We start from the raw sequence: 12,448 nt of genomic DNA on the forward strand, positions 1-12,448 counted from the left end.
GTGTGCTTCCTTCATCTTAACCCGATCCAGAAGTTGGGCAATATCACTTTGATTGCCAAAATGATTGCTCCTAAACTGCTGTCAGCCCACCTGGAATGGTGTTACCCCAGAGTACATTTAAACTTCTCATTGCCCTGCTCACTGTGAGGACGGTGTTGAGGAAGGTATTTATTGTACCATGGAGTGCTTTTCCCTTTTTGAAAGAAAGCACATAGGACATTTCCACTCTCCCTACCATGAGGACTAGTTAAGCAACTTCTGAACACCTAGTTTGGTTTTCATTCTAGGTAAAGTGATTTGTGATTTGACCTGGCTTCCTTCTTTGTTTTGTTACTTAAATGCACAGAAAGTTACTTTTCTCCTCTATTTAGCAAATGATCTTTAATCTTACTTTTAGTGTAATCGTATCTTACCTCCTTTCATTTTCCCTTCAACACACCTCCTCATTCACCTGGTTTAAATTTTATTTTAACATACTGTATTGTAGGTATTCATGTAGGCAACCTTGACTTTTTTCTGTAAAAAAGAAAGGACATAAACAATATATCAATGTGCTATAATTATACAGCAAATGATAATTAAGAAGTCAGTGTACATGACTGTGACAGAAAAGGTATGAATATGTTAAATAAATATTACTTTGAATTGTATTACTTCAGTTTTCATCAAAACATTTGAAATTTACCATTGTTTTAAAGAACTTTTATTAATTGACTGTGAAAATTATTTTTGGGAAAAGTGCATCAGGGACTGTTAAAAAGAGTTAGAATAAAATTCTTTTAAATACTTTTGAAGCGCATCAGAAGATGCAGTTTTAAAATAAACTGCTAATAGTAGTATGTAAGCAAAAGATGACTCACATTTAAATAGTTAGGACTCCAAAAATGGAACATGTAGCTAGTTTATTTTACATGTACATTTAAAAATTATGAAATTTATTGTTTACTTAAAAAAATAACTTTCCATAAATTTTATCAACCAGCATCTTATTTGTAGCTGTCTCCAGCACCCACTCTGTCTACCGTTCCTTATTGCTCCCTTGGTATAATAATAATTTTTTATGCTGTCATTAAACTTACAGGTACAAAAAAATAGTTTGTACATTTTAGAAAGAAAACAAGGATTTAAGTTTTCTGGGAAAAATACTTCTATAACTTCTCACTATCACTGTGTCAAGCATTTTAATTGTAAGTATATTCCTCCATCTTTCTCCTTTATAACTTACTTTTTTTTATCTCTGACACAGAGGATTGATTTCTTTTCTTGGAACAAAACTTGTTCTTTTATGCCTCCAAGACAGTTCAATATTTTCCATGTCTGTACATACCTCTTCCTCATTTATGTATGATATCAGTCTCAGTTTAAGGGACTTAAAATTCAGCTTTAATATCACTTCTGTTTTGATGCTATGATGGCATAAAAGTATTTACCTTCCAGAATGGGCCACAACACATGTATTACTTAAGAATTCTAATGGGAGCTTTTAACTGATAACCAAGTAATGGTGTCTTAGATATAAGCACAAACTGGATAATATAGTAAAATATAAACCCATCATTTTAAATTCATACCCAAAACTGTCCTTTCAAAAAATAAAAATATTTCCAAAGGCCCTATACTAGGGAAACGAGGCATCTTAAGTAGTGGCAACGTATTTGCCAAGAGAGTTGACAAACAAAGCGTTATTGTAAAACAAGAACAATGGGATTCCAGATACAAAGAGCCTTGGATTTGTTAACTGAATAATCAAGTACTCCCTTATCTTCTCTGACCAAACAAACAAACAGACAAACAAAAAAAACCCTATTGGTGTGAGAATGGGAGAATAGGATTATTATCGTTTCCACCAAAACCAAAAACTAACTTTCAATATTCTTCGGAACTATGAGACCACAGCGGAATTGTTCCGAGAAGAACCCACCTTTTTTTTAATTATCATTACTAAGGGGACAGGTGTGTTTTAGACTTTTTGGCTGCTCAAGCAAATACTATGCAAAGGGTTGCCTCAAACAATGGGAATTTATCCTCATGGTTTTGAGGCTAGGGTAAATTCAAATCAAGGTGTCATCAAGATGAAGCTTTCTTTCCAAAGGCTGGCATACTGGCTGCCTGTGATCGTTGGTCCTGGGCTCCTCTGTCACATGACAAGGCACATGGTGGCTTCTCCCTTCTCCTCTGGGTTCTGTTATCCTTCAGCTTCTTGCTTCCCATGGCTTTCTCTCTCTCTGTGTCTGAATTTCATTGTGATTACACAGGACTCCAGTAATAAGATCAAAAACCCATCCTGATTGAGTTGGGCCACACCTTAACTGAAGTAACCTCATTCAAGGGTCCTAGTTAAAATGGGTTCACACCCAAAGGAGTGGATTAAGTTTCGAAGATTTTTTTTTTTTTCTGGGATACATAGTTCCAAACCACTATGTGTGCACATGTCTGTGTGTTTGGTGGTGTGTGTGCTACAAGTCTGTGAAATATCCCATGTCTAGAATGAGGGAAGGAAAGAGAATATGATTGCTTTCTGTATTGACTACTAAATCCTCTGCTCTAAGAGCCTAGATGTCAAAAAGTGCTTAGTTTCATTTACTGTGTATTTTATGAAAGATATTAGAAAACTCTAACAAGTTTTCATCATCAGCTTCTTGTTCTAGGACCCCCAAGCAGATTGAGTGCCAAGTCTCTTTTCTGTTCCTATTCTACTGGGTATATGACTCAGAAACTATGATTACTATATTGAAATGTAATTTTTTGCATGTTTCTATACATAGACTCAGAAATTACTGTGAATAGAAACTATATCTCAGTCACTTTTTAACCCCAATGTCAGTTGGAGGCCCACTGCCTTTTAAGATCCAGATAATATTGGCTTAGACCCATATTTCATTCATACAGAAATTTCAAGGATCTTGTCGAGATTTCTGGAAATTATTGGTGGTGCAGGAGCATTAAGAATGGATTTGAAATGATAAACAAGAAGGATCCATTTGAAGTAGAGATTTAGATCATCAGATGATTTTAGGCTCAGTGCTTAATGTACTATAAGGGTTATATTCGTAGCAGATTATATTAATGCTTCAGGTATGCAGATATTTCCAATCCAGTAATATAAATAAATTCAAGCCAAAGTTTTACATTACAGTTCTTAAAAATTTTGGATATTTCTGCAATCTAGGCTCCATTTTTTGGGTATTATTCACAACTTTTCTCTCCATGTCTTTTTTCCTTTTCCCCATTCCTCTACCCCATACGTCTATCACATAAGTCATATCTCTACCCCATATCTCTCGTTTCTACTTCTATCCTTTTAGGGAAAGAAAAAGTCCTGCCATTTTCTAACACTAAGCAACATAGTTCTCTGTAGCCAATGCCCCTAAGTCAGCTTTAGATGATGACACATTTAGGGATTTAAGTTTGGTAGTTAGTATTTGAAAAGATATTTGATTAATTGCTTAGACAAAGGTGTCCTTTTCAAGCCAATAACGATGGATTTCATTATTTTCAGGAATATATATAGTAGGCATTCACTGATTTTTGTTTTTTGTTTATTTTTAATGAGTTAATGTATAACGAAAATTACTCCTTCAACTTCCAAGGTAATTTTACTGTGATCTCTTTTAAATAGTGTTAAAGAATGAATCGCAGTCATCCATTGCCTCTAGTGTTTAAAGTTACGTAGTGCAATTGAGGTGAGAGTTGGAAGCAGCAAGTTGGTGGAGAAAGTTTATGCAATAGGAAGGAGAGGCTGAATTTGAAATTATAGTCTGAAAGAAACTGTTTGCAGTAGAGATTTAACTAAACATAGTGCTATTTGTAAATGATTATTTTAGCAGCTCAAGGCACAATATTTAGAAGAAGAGAGAAATAAGAAACAGAGGGATCATTTCTTACAGAGGATGCCAAACTTTGTATCAGATTCTTAATTTTGATGGGCTTGGACTCCAGCAAGGGCAAATTCTCCCAGAGGCCACTATCTCAAAGGCCTAGGTGCAAGCTCCAAGGTTTAAGACTGGAAAGTGCTGACTGATGATGATGCTGGCTACAAATGCCAGCAGAGGTATAATTGTGCTACACTACACTTTTTAAATAAATATATAGAGATACATATTACATACATATATATATGTTTGTTTACAAAGGTTCACAGTTATTTTGTTAAGTAATTGCCTCTAATCCTTAATTTTCCCATTAGCCCTATTATTTCTGGTGCACGATTTTGCAGAACATTTTTTAAAATAAATGCTTGTATGGTTTTATAGGAGAAACACTTGTATCTGGAAACTTGTGAAATGTTATCTAAAGACAATGGAGATAGTCTAATATTTATCATCACCAGTCTGATAATCCAAGAATGCAAATATATACAAATATATTTATGTATATATTTAATATATGTATTAACATTCTGAGTAATTATTTTGCTTGCAGATACTTAATATGCTAAAAAATAAGTAATAAGCTTATAAATTCTTCGAAAGCTGCTATGTTTTTAGTTTACCTACCGTGCTACTAATCTACAGGTGGGTTAGTCCATTCAAACCTAAAGTCCTTATATTGCTCAGCTTAATCTATTTTAACAATACTTATATTCCCTCTGGATTAATTTTTCTCCCCCCATTACCTAGCTCCTATACATTAATTAAAATGATAGCCAAAATGTAATTTCACATTTAAACTTACAATGTTGATAACCATAGCCTACATTTGGGTTGTATTTTCCATGGGAAAGTAGCCAATGAATTTTGAACTCAGGCAACAAATCTGTTTCTCTTCCCAGTAGCATATTACATCTGACATTTAATGAAAGTGTCTTCAGAAGACAATTACTTTTTTTCCTTTAGCTATGAGTACAATACAATCTTTTGAAAATATTCTTTCTCCAATTTAAAAATTTTAAAAATAGAAGTTAACGTTGTTATAAAATGCAAGCTCATATTTATGTTCTTAATTAATAGTTATCAATAAAATGTTTACAAAAAAATTTTTTTCTATTTGCCCTTTGGAAAATAAAAGCAGAATATGCAAAATAATTTTATTCTTTTTTTATTTTTCATGCTATCTTTCAAGGTCAAGTTCAAGCTCCATTTGTTTTTGTAGTTGTAAAACTAGGAGATTCTTACCTTTCATTGATCAGTTATTTTCTTAACTATATACATAGGAATTAATTTGGTAATTAATTCTATTGGGATTTGCCCTTGTACTTGCATTATTTTTTTCCAGCTTGATTTTGCCATATGGAAATTCCTTGGACTACACAGCATGCCTGTATTTCTTTCCAATGCTCTTCAGTTCCTAGTAGTGTCATACATATTTATGTATTCAATAAATACATACCAAAAAATAGTTGATTAATATAATCAAATTTCAGTATCCTATTCTATCAAATTAAATGTTTAGCCATATTTATTTTAACAGTCCAAGTAAGCCATTTATAACAGTACAGACTCTGAATAATTTTAATAGTATACATACTAACTGGGGAAAAAAGTTAACATGCCAGAGTATCCAGTTAGGTCAGAATTTAAAGTCATGCTATCACATAAACCCTGAAAGAAACACAGGAAAGTAATGATGAAATCTTTAATATCTACTTGGAGTTATATTTGCTGATAGTGAAGATGCAAAGTTGAACTTGCTGCTCTTTATGATGTTTCTGGATCATTACTTTGCTTCATTTTCTCAACTACCTATATTGTCTTTCTGAAGTCTGTATTTTATACCCAACTTGTGATGGTTCGTTGGTAGGAAATATAGTACTTTAAATTTATCCTTTGTCCTCTCACTCTCTTCTCTGGTTGTCACTTGATAAACTGTCCTCTTCTTAAGAAAAATAAAAGTGCTCTGGTCAAAGTTGTATAATAATTGTTGTGTTTTCAAACTTATGTTTCTGATTTGAAGAAATAATCAGTTTTCTTCATAAAATATTTTTCTTCATGTATAACCTTACATAAAATTGCATTTTGACCACCAATGACTATTGAATATGGTTATTTGATTTCCTAAGAATACAAGTTAATGTACTTGATCCACATTTTTTTAAGTCAACTTTATTGTGGTGTAGTTTGCATATTGAAATGTATCCTTTTTAAGTGCCCAGAACAATGAGTTTTGACATATATATATATATATATATATATATATATATATATATATATATTCATATAACCACCAACCATCAAGATACAAAATATTACCATTAACCCCAAAAGATCTATCATAACACTTGGCAGTCAGCCCCCTTCCTCTGCAACCAGCCAACCACTGCTCTGCTCTTGGTGACAAACATATTTTAAAATTTGTGAGAGATATGCAACTGAATCCAATGGCTGTTTTTTTAAACCACTGCAGTGTACTTTCTTTCTACTGATGGTTAGTCACTTTACACATATTTTCAAAATGGTTTACAATAAACCACTTTATAATTTTGTAGTTAGAAAAACAGTGGAAAATATAGGATCATCTTGAAGTCAATTTTCATTAACTATTATTTCCCTTACCAGTGAATCATATTTATGTGTTTGTTTGTATGTCAAATTATTTTTTATTTTATTCTGGACATTGGGATTTTCAGGTACCAAAGCAATAATAAATACCTCAAATCAGCCTGCCAGCAGAAAGACTTATAGTTGGATTCTCATTCTAAAATTTGTCCTCATTCCCCTCTCACAGAGAAACATTAAATGCTTAAAATTTCTCAGATATGGTAGATTTTTAACTAAAATTAGTGAATTAATTGTCAGATATTCTTGTGTACATTGCTATAGGTGGCATTAGGACAGCATTGACAAAGTCATCATGTGAACATCTTAAATTAATTAAGATGTTTATTATCTTCTTTGTCACATCTTTTTGCTTCATTTTTTTTTACTTTTTTTTTTTTTTGCATTTTTTTATTGCAATTGTTCACATACCATACAATTATCCAAAGATCCAAAGTGTACAATCAATTGCCCCTGGTACCATCATACAGCTGTGCATCCAACACAATTATTTTTTTTCAATTTTCAGAACATTTTCATTACTTCAGAAAAGAAATAAAAACAAAAAAGGAAACTCAAATCCTCCCATATCCCTAATCAACCCCCTTCATTGTTGACTTTGTATTGGTATAGTACATTTGTTACTGTTGTTGAAAGAACGTTAAAATACTACTAACTGTAGTATATAGTTTGCAATAGGTATATTTTTTCCCTATATGCCCCTCTATTATTAACTTCTAGTTATAGTGCCATACATTTGTTCTGGTTTATGAAAGAGATTTCTAGTATTTGTACAGTTAATCACAGACATTGCATACCACAAGGTTCACTGTTTTATACATTCCCATCTTTTAACCTCCAACTTTCCTTCTAGTGACATACATGACTCTGAGCTTTCCCTTTCCACCCCATTCATGCACCATTCAGCACTGTTATTTTTTCTCCCAACGTGCTATCATCACCTCTGTTCATTTCCAAACATTTAAGTTCAACCTAGTTGAACATTCTGCTTATAATAAGCAACCACTTCCCATTCTTTAGCCTCATTTTCTATCCTGGTAACATATATTTCATGCCTATGAGTTTACAAATTGCAATTAGTTCATATCAGTGAGATCATACGATATTTGTCCTTATGTGTCCGACTTATTTCATTCAATATAGTGCCCTCAAAGTTTCTTCATCAACTCATTTTTTTAAAGACAGTTTTGTTCACATACCATATATTCTGTCCTAAGTAAACAATTGATGGTTCCCTGTATAGTCACATATTTATGTATTCACCACCCTCATCACTACCTACATAAGGACATCTCCATTTCTTACACAAAGCAGGAGGAAGAGTCAAAGAAGGTAGAGACACAAAAGAAAAAGAAAAAAAAAGAGAAAAAAAAACATGACAGCTAGAAAGCAACAAAAGGAAAGATAACATTAAACTAAAGTACAATAAAGAGTCAGACAACATTACTAGTGCCAAAAGTCCCATACCTTCCCCTATGTCCTCCCCATAAGCATTTAGCCTTGGTATATTGCCTTTGTTACATTAAAGGAAGCATAATACAATGTTTCTATTAATTATAGTCTCTAGTTTACATTGACTGTATTCTTCCCCCAATACCTCCCTATTTTTAACACCTTGCAAAGTTGACATTCATTTGTTCTCCCTCAGAAAGAACACATTTGTGCATTTTATCACATTTTTTGAACATTAGGTTTCACTGAGTTATACAGTCCCGGTCTTTATTTTTCCTCTTTTATTCTGGTTTTCCTAGCCTCCCTCTTTCAGCTATATTCATAGTTATCTTTGTTCAGTGTACTTACATTGCTGTGCTACCATCACCCAAAATTGTGTTCCAAACCTCTTACTCCTGTCTTTTCCTATCTGTCTGTAGCGTTTCCTTTAGTATTTCCTGTAGAGCAGGTATCTTGTTCACAAACTCTGTCATTATCTGTTTGTCAGAGAATATTTTAAACTCTCTCTCATATTTGAAAGACAGTTTTGCCAGATATAGGATTCTTGATTGGTGATTTTGCTCCTTCAGTATCTTAAATATATACCACTACCTTCTTGCCTCCATGGTTTCTGCAGAGAAATCTGCACAAAGTCTTATCAAGCTTCCTTTGTATGTGATGGATCACTTTTCTCTTGCTGCTTTCAGGATTCTCTCTGTCTTTGACATTTGATAATCTGATTAGTAAGTGTCTTGGCATAGTCCTATTCAGATCTATTCTGTTTGGAGTACGCTGCGTTTCTTGGCTCTGTAATTTTATGTCTTTCATAAGAGATGGGAAATTTTCATTGATTCTTTCCTCTATTATTGCTTCTGCCCATTTTCCTTCTCTTATCCTTCTGGGACACCCATGACATGCACAATCCTGTATTTCATGTTGTCATTCAAATCCCTGAGATGTTGCTCACATTTTTCCATTCTTTTCCCTATCTGTTGTTTTGTGTGTAAGCTTTCAGGTGTCTTGTTCTCCAGTTCCTGAGTGTTTTCTTCTGCCTCTTGAGATCTGCTGTTTCATGTCTCCATTGGGTCTTTTGTCTCTTGTGTTGTGCCTTTCATTTCCATAGATTCTGCCAGTTGTTTTTTTTCAAACTTTCAGTTTCTACCTTAGTGTTCTCCCAGTGTTTTCTTTATATTCTCCATCTCTTTTGCCATATCTTCCCTAAACTTTTTGAATTGATTTAGCATTATTTGTTTCAATTCCTTTATCTCAGTTGAAGTGTAAGTTTGTTCCTTTGATTGGGCTGTAACTTCATTTTTCTTAGTGTAGGTTGTAGTTTTCTGTCGTGTAGGCATCTGGTTTCCTTGGTTACCCCAATCAGGTCTTCCCAGACAAGAATAGACTCAGGTCCCAAAAGGAAGAAATATTCAGTATCCAGTTTCCATAAAGGTGCATCTTAGAGGATTGACACACCTTGTGAGGCCTCAAGTCACTGTGCTTTTCCTAACCTGCCTAGAAGGTGGTGCCTGTCAGCCTGTAGCTCCTGACTGGTATAAAGATATGTGGCCAGTGGCTGTTTTCCCACAGGCTCTGGGGTTTGGTTCTGAGTGGAAGGCAGGTAGTAGATATGGGCACCACCTCTTTCCTCTTAGGGAAGATATGCCCCCTGAGGAGTTTTAATTTGCAAATAAATAGGTTCTTTGCCTCTCTGACTGCTATCGTCACCCTTGTCTGGGTCAGAGCACTGGGAGCTGAAAATGGATGAGGCTTTCTCCACTGAGCCACTGAGGTTGAGAGAGATAAAGGGACAGAAATCCCCCTTTCAGGGTCAGTCCAAGGCCCTCAGTTTCACTTGTCAATCAGAGATAGCACCCGGTCCTCTGGGCTCCCCCTTCTGAGACAGAGAAGTCCTCTGGCTCTTCAAGGTGAGTCATCACTAAAAGCCTCAGTCTGCTTGTTGGGGATTTGCAGCTTGCTTGCTTGCATTGATCACTCCACATTTGCCAACTAAAACCCCAGTTTGAGCTGGACTGAGGTATGTTCACTTGTTCAGAGAATGCTGCTCTCTATCACTGTGATGCTTAGTAGTTTGGGCTGCAGTGCGGGAGGGGGCTCCCAGCTCAGATCTGTGGATTCTACTTACAGATTCACCCTGCAATCTCAGGCATTCCTCCCAATCTAGGTTGGTGCAAGATGTGTGGACAGTCATGCTTGTCCCTCAGCAGTTATTCCAGATCATTTACTAGTTGTTCCTGGTTGTTTATTAGTTGTTCCAGGGGGAGTAACTAACTTCCACTACTCTCTATGCCGTCTTCTTCTCCCATCTCTTTTGCATCATTTTTAATGTTTGCTCAGAGGACCTTAGTAAACATTCTTAACTATTCCACTGGACCCCTTTATGTAAAATGTAATCTTTCAATCATACAGGTTCATTTACCACATCCAGCCCCATTTTTTATGTTATGGTTGTTAAATATGTTAAATCTTTATACAAATTCTCAATACAATATCATAACTTTTGTTGTTAGTCATATGTATCCCATAAAACTTAACAAAAAATAGAATTTTAAGTTTACCATATATTTCTTGAAGATTCAAGCTTCCCTCTCAATTAATTTCTTTTCAGTCTGAATAATTTTCTGTAGCATTTTTTACGTTGCAGTTCTTCTGGTTATACATTTTCTTGGTTTTGTTTAATTTTAAAATGTTTATATTTCACCTCCATTCTTTAAAGATATTTTCACTGTGTATAGAATTCTGGCTTTTTTTTTTCTCTTTCAGAATTTTAAAGATATTATTTCACTCTCTTCTGGCTTCCATTGCTCCTGATGAGACATCAGTTGATCTTGGAATTGTTCTTCCCCTACTTGTAATGTGTGATTTTACTCAATGCATACATTTTCTTTTTATCCTGGGCTCTCAGGAGTTTGAATACAGTGTGCCAATGTGTGGTTTTCCTTTCATATGCCCTACTTGGGGTTCATTGAACAGTTTCAACTGTAAATTTATATCTTTCAACAAATTTGGGATTCTTTTTCTTTTTGCCATTCTTTGTTCAAATACATCTTCTGCTATTCCCTCATGGCTTTTCCATTTGACATTGTTCCATAGGTTGCTGAGGAACTGTTCTTTATATCCTCAATTTTTTCCTCTATCTCTGATTTTCAAACTGGCAAAAGTGGAGGCATTGCACTCAGAGAAGGTAATCACATATCCAGAATATGATCATGATCAGGTGATGACAAATCAACAACCTTTTTAGAAAGAAAGGAATATTGTCATTCTTGAGGAATAGAGGCATATTAAGTGCTCAATATCAGACTCTGCTCCTGGCAGGATAAGCATTTAGCAGTGGAAATGGCTATATTAAATACCTTGGTGAGAGGGACCCCATGCTATTGGGTACATGAATAGCCTCCATTCCTGCCACTGATGTCACCCCATTCACTGGCTCCTTACACAAAGAGTACAATAGAAAAAAAAAAAAGAGAGAAGACTGGCCACTGCCACCACCATGTGTCTTTTCTTCAGATTGGCTTGTCCATCAAATTCTAGCTGTTCATTCAAGGACCTTGACCAAAACTAAGCCATTGGCCCCTGCACAGGAGTTCATGCATGTCTGTACCTTCTGCCAACACTCCTTCCATTTCCACTATTTTTTCTAAGCGTACAGGGACTCTAAAATGCAAAGCATCCCTTTTTCAAATCAAGAGGAATTATCTGCCACAGGAGGCGTGGCCTTGCTCCAGACCCCCAGGGATCTGTGCTGTTGCTACTAGGTTAGGCCTTGACAGAGACAGTCCAAAATACTGTTGTCTACCATAAGTACCTTTAGCATTGTAGGATCATATACTCAGAATGAGTTTAAGACAACTTACTTGGCAGCCTAAACTTTCTGAATGGCCTTATCTTGTTCTAGGCCAGACTTGAAACTGGGAGTCTTCTACATTAAGCAATAAACAGATTACAATGCCATTTTCAAATATAATTTATGTTGCCTCCCATATCCACAGAGGATCTTCACCAAGCCATGTAGATTTGTCTTGGTTCTAGTCAACAAAGGTTGTCAATACTTGCCATTTTCCCCAGAGAGGCAATTTTAGTAAGCACCGTACCATTGAACCCCTAAAAATATCATGTCATTATCTCCAATCCTCTGTAAGACATGTTTCTTATAACCATTGGACTAGCAATTGAATTCATAGAACTATTAGAGCAGTGAGCAATAAATACAGCTCCTAAATCCCATCTTAGACCTTCTTTTTTTAAGGTCAATTTGGTACCAAATATTCAAACTGCAATTCCCTAGAATTCAGAGCCTGAAGCAAAGCTTAAACACTACTACTTTATTTGGGAATGTAATCCAGGGAATAGGAGTAAAGAAAATGAGAATAAGGTAGGGAACTAGAGGCACCAATATATAGATGCATTAATGATCTGGCTACCATCTGATACCAACTGTGATTGTTTTATCTTAAAGGAACATCTTCTGATGGCTTGTGAACGAAGACTTATAAATGACTTCT

This window comes from Choloepus didactylus, chromosome 7 (assembly GCF_015220235.1).
Source record: "Choloepus didactylus isolate mChoDid1 chromosome 7, mChoDid1.pri, whole genome shotgun sequence".
Lineage (NCBI taxonomy): Eukaryota > Metazoa > Chordata > Mammalia > Pilosa > Megalonychidae > Choloepus > Choloepus didactylus.